Genomic DNA, 6000 nt, shown 5'->3' with positions numbered 1-6000 from the left:
TGATTTGAAAGTTTTAGAATTTGAGATGAAAGCTTCAGAATTTGAAGTTTCAATTTTTTAGCAAAAGCCGTCAACACCAGTTTAACAAAAAAAATGACATGAAAGGTTACCTTTTAATGCAAATCAGATCAGGTAATTATTGCTAATCAAGATTTTTATTGCTGATGTTTTTCAACGATGGTCAACCAGGCCCAACCCCAACCCACATTGCAGATGACGATCGCACCCCCAAAGCCCGCATGCAGATGTCCTGGCAGCGACGCGCGTGACTGCTAAGTTATTCTCACTGCTATAAAAATAAATTTTATAAATAAGATAATCTTATTTACTCTCACTGCTATAAGTTGCACTTGCCAGATTGCTTCTAATTTTTATCCGTATAGTTGCACTACCAGACTTCGATCAAGAAAAAAACATTTTACCATAAAAATAATTATTTACGTGGGTGGGCCGATAAAAAAAGACCATAGAAAAGTTTAGTTTTTTTAGGGTTTCCTCATAGAAAAATAATTTCTATCGGCTATTTATATTGGTGGTGCACAACAAGACTCCACAATGTGGTTGCTAGTAACCTGCACATTTCTCGGAATTCGCATATATTGAACTAGTATAGGTGCCACTAGCTGCCTCCAGTGCCACGTCTCGTGCTTCTCAATCGATTGGCCGTGTCAATCACCATAGTGATCCTCTTGGCCTCTATATATTGAATCATCTTAGGGTGTGTTTAGTTCACGTCAAAATTGGATGTTTGGTTGAAATTGGAATGATATGACGGAAAAGTTAGAAGTTTGTGAGTGTAGGAAAGTTTTGATGTGATGAAAAAGTTAGAAGTTTGAAGAAAAATTTTGGAACTAAACTCGGCCTTGGCAGTAAAGTCATATAGACGTTGTGCTGGACAACTCGGCGTCGCTCTAGGAGCAGTGGGGAGTTCAACGGTTTGCGAAAAAAGGTGGTGGCGCAGCAGAGCAGCTTTGGAGCGTAATATAGGCGTGCAATTCAACTGCAGCATAAGGAGTTTTGGATGGTACGGCGGATAGCAAACAAAGTAGTTGGTAGAAAATGGTGGTTGTGATCCACGCATGAGACTGAGATGGTGTTACGATGGGTAGCAGAGGGTAGTTCCGATTCTTCCCTTCCACCCTCTCTGCTGCGACGGAAAGAATCTGTTGTCAATAAAGGTTGAAGCTAAGCCTTCTAGTTTTTTTTCGTGTATTCCTCCACATGAGGTGTGGAGTCTAAGTACTCGTATATGTTTTGGCGCTGTATATATTCTCCGTGGATATAGAAGCCGGATTAATGAAAAATCCATTATCTAAAAAAAAATACTCCTATGCTCACTGCTTCTTCTTTTGCTACCGTATGCTTCTTATTTATCGCAATTTTTTTAGATAATGGAAGCTTTATTAACACTCAGTTAAATACATCAAGATGATACATTTTGACTGAGTCCACCCCAGCCTTTGCATAGAATGCACACAGTAAAAAAAACTGGACCTAATAAAACTTCCCCATCACAAAACACAGAAACTAGTGACTATCAATCCGTAGACCAGATCGCCACCCATGCTCCTGGGTAAAAAACTCCTGTGTCACCTGGTCCAAACATTGCGACATTATCGCCATAATGTCTGTCTATTGCATAAAGGATATTATGAACTTCTCTCATCTCTTTTACGCCATGGACTTTCCATATCTTCTAGAGTACATATCATATAAACCTTATAGTTTTTTGGTACAAGTTTTGCCCCTGGTACTGTTTTACTATACTACTATTCAGCCAACAACTAGCCAGCGTGGTCTACGTCGTCTGATCTGCCACGCGTCAACGATCCATCCCCTCTTCCGCTTCTGCCCTCCCATGAGGTCGCAATTGGTTTCTCCTCCGGTTTTCCCATCGATCCCCTTCCGCGCTACCTATTCCTCTTTGCCGCCGCCTGCTAGGGTTCCTGCTTCGTCGCGACCAACGCCGCTGCCGTCCACCGCCATGCTTGACCGCCGCCGCTGGTCGGGTGAGCTTCTTCCACGCCCGCTGGCGACCATCTCGCGTCGCTCCTCCGGCCATCTCTTCACCTCCTCCACTCCCCTCGACCTCGCGGGGCTGGATCCGGAGTCGCCGCCTTCTTCTCAGGCTTTCAGGGCCAGCCGTCGTTGTCTCCGTGCAGGGCCAGTGATCACCATCGTTGCTTCCCATCATGCCAAGTGCGGATGCCGCTGCCTTCTTGTGGGTCACAGTGTTAACTGTAGCCGCTATTTTATCTCCTCCCCGCATCCCTCGCAGGCTTGGTTCTGCAAGATTTATGGTGCATCGACCGCCCATAAGAACGTGATAACCAAAAGGTGAAGATTCACGTGGGTGGCAGCTGCTAGATCTCCTGCTGATTGGAGTCCTCAAATTGATTGGTCAGTTCTCCTTGCAATCCTTTTTCTCACTTCTCTTTTTCATATCAACTTTGCATGACTAGCGGCAGCCTGTACTTTATTTTTCTATAGTGTTGGTAAATAAAGTCTAAAGATATGATGTTACAGATGTTTTACCTACAATATGCTTATGAACTTTCAATGTTAGAAGAGCATATTCTGTTGATAGAGCTTTTTTTTAAAAATGTACAGGCCTGCAGTTATTTTTTTTAAGCACAAACGCTAAGATCACATATGTATGTTATGTTTGTTGATTACCTTTTCCTCAGATACACATGCACCAGTTGGAATGTGCATAGCCATCATGTCTTTCTTTACATGTTAATTAATTAACTGATTTAGTGAATGTTTAATGCAGTGATTGGTCCGTATCGCAAAGTACAATGGACAAGTGTGACTGAAGGTAATTCACTAGACTTTTATGTATATGTATAGTTGTAAAAATGTCTGCAGTGCGCATCAAAGCAAAGAGTATATATGGGCGGCGATGGCACATTCCTAGTGAAGGGATTTATGAGTCCAATGTCAAAATCCTCTCTATCAGTCCATATAATAGCAATTGCCTACCATTTATATGTATGTCACCCCATCAGATTTATATTCACGTCTTCCTATATTCTAAATCCATATGTTGTTGAGATGTGTTCTTCAATCGATCTCCATGCAGAGTGTCCTATCATAACATTAACAATGTTAGACCATATTTTGGCCCTTTTCATAGAAACCTACCAAAATAGCACTTAGACTGACTTGGCAACAAAGAAGTTACTTGGTCAGATATATTTTTATGTTTGAGCTTACATCCATAGTTTCCATCTATGCAGCGCTCAAATTTATTCACCTGTGTTGCCATTCGCTTAATAAACCCGATTGTTTTGTCCTACAAACTTTCCCCACATTAGATGTCTACCTTGGCTGCCACGCCGTTGCCTGATTTCGCATCGTCGTAGTTGCTCCTAGGGTTTAGGTTGAGTTTGTACCATCCTTTATGCCTTTATTTTTCACAGTGATTTAATTTGTGTTTATTTTCTATCACTTAATCTCTGCTAAATGTGATCTGCAAGTATTGATTGGCTGGTGAGTTTGCAGTGCAAGACTCGTGGCTTTGTTTTGGTTGACGATGGTAGTTTGATCTAACTATAACTTTTAGCTTTACTTTATTTTGCTTCTATCCATACAGTCTCGTAGCCTCATGCTTTCAACTTTCTGATGCTATAGTACAGGTGCTACATTCAGCTGTGCTCTTATGAATTGATAAATAGGTTTATTCCGCTGAAGAAACACTTCTTGTAGATATGTTGTGCTGCTGGCCCTTTTAATAGGAACATGCCAAAACAGCACTTAGATTGGATTGACAGGAAAAAATGCTTGCTCAGATGTCCTTATATTTTGTGCTTACTTTTATGGTTCCCATCTATGCGGTCTTAAAATTTATTCAGCTATGTTGCCAGTGCTTTCTACCTATAGGATTGAAATTCTTTGGTTTACTACAATTTTTTGGTTTACCTCCAAGGTAAGTACTATCTACATATAAAAGTAAAAAAAATAGTTATAGATTCAGTATGTAGACATTTTTGTTCTCCACAACATTCTTATGCACAGAAAGCAAGTCCATCTGTTTGCATGGGTCTAGCAAATGGTGTGGGATTGCTATTTCAGTTTCTTTTTGATTAATAGGGGCAACAACATCAAATTAAGAAAACATGTGCATCTTCCTCCTTTATGCAGCTGAAGTGATGCTTCTTATACCCGGGTTATGTTCAGAACACAGCCATATGTGCAGTTTAGTCGACTTGCTTTCCACCTCTCTATATGGAAACATGCATATCTATGTGTTAGGATTAATTCCACTGCTTGTGCAATCCAGTTCAAACACTGAAGGTTTATTTTACTTATCTTTTGCACCTTAGATGATTCATTTCACTCATGAGCAAACTGTCTTGGTCTCTGCAGCTGCATGGGAGGTGAAACGCAGGAATTCGGCAAGAATGACATGCTGCAATTTCGTGGTCTCTTCTAGCACGTGTACTAATTATCCTTATATTCTGTTGCTAAACTACTGATATCTTCATACTAGAAATATGAAATTATTTTGTTTGTCACATCAAGGCTTCGTAGCAGCCAACTGCATGTATTTGAACTAAAATAGAGTGATAGAAGCCCAATCAGGTACTACTTAACTGCTAGCAGCATCTATCTTATTCTCCTTATAGCTCAAAATGTATTGCATAGTTATCAGTTCAATGAAACATGACTCCACTATCTAACTTATTATTCTATTTCTACCAGATTATGTAGTTCTGCAACATTCAGCGACTGTAATGGCATATATTTTTGTTGTATGGCATCTCAGATTTATGTCCCGGGTTTTTCTGTGCATAATATTTTTCCCTTTTTGGTAATTTACATAACTATAATCTTTAGGTGTAAATTAGAACATATCATAGATACTAATATAATTTAGGTGTGAATTACTGATATTATAACATATATACTAATCTATAGGTATAAAGAGAAAAACTAAAATAGATACTAATCTTTACATATGAATTAACACTTGAACTGCTTTCAGAGGACCCAGCAAAGTGGCATGACATGGCTTGCATGTAACATAGCTGTACCTTGCAATATTCTTAGGTATTTTCTTTGGCTCTGTGTTGACTGGAAGTGAAACTGTAATGTTTGACACCATCAAGCACTGCTTTGAGGAACTATAGGAGAGATCAATACTTTCTTTGCTCCAATACCCACCATTATGAGTTTATTTTTGTTTCTTTCTTAAACTGCAGCGGTTCAGAAAGGAAATTTTAATGGTTAGGGCACCAACAATTGAAGCTGTAATTCCCTGTTCCAAGTTAATTCATGATTCTGGAGACCTTAAGTATCATGGAATGTTAGAGTTTTATCTTTGATTCTTTTCCATGTTACCTCTGTACTTGATATTAGGCACTTTGATGCCCATTAAAAAATTATATCCTTTCATATATATCTTGCCTTTTTGTCATGTAAAATGAGTTCCCTTCATATCATCTATGGGACTTGTGAAGTCAGTTATACATATAAAATAAATTAATCAAGTTTAACATGTTTGCCCATCTATGTGATGTTTGCACATTTGATTGGATAAGTGGTTGCAAATAAAATTGAATATAACATCTATGTCCATATATGGCTATGTCCGCACCCGCGGCAACGCGCGGGGTACCGTCTAGTTTTATATGCTCTTTGAGACTAAACCACACAAATGTAAAAGTGTGTATTCCCCAATTTCTTCTCTAACATTTGTCACAGAAATGTCAGGCTTCTGCTCCGCTCATTACCAAGAGTTATCAGAGTGAACATGACAGCAACTTTAGAGACAAGAGTGTTACATGGGTAATCTGGGGGATGCCATGAATGCTTGAGGTTTAGGAGTGATCAGAACTCAGATTTCGGAGACCGTCTTCAAGGATTGATGAAAGGAATCCGAAGAATTCAAAGATTGAAATGTTCTATGTAGGTTCTTCAATCTGTCATGTTATTTATCTCAGGTATCTTCTAATAAATTGTAAATGACATACGAAGGTCAAGTTGGTCAACTAT

This window comes from Oryza glaberrima, chromosome 7 (genome assembly GCF_000147395.1).
Source record: "Oryza glaberrima chromosome 7, OglaRS2, whole genome shotgun sequence".
In the NCBI taxonomy this organism is placed as follows: Eukaryota; Viridiplantae; Streptophyta; class Magnoliopsida; order Poales; family Poaceae; genus Oryza; species Oryza glaberrima.
This window is presented reverse-complemented; position numbering follows the sequence as displayed.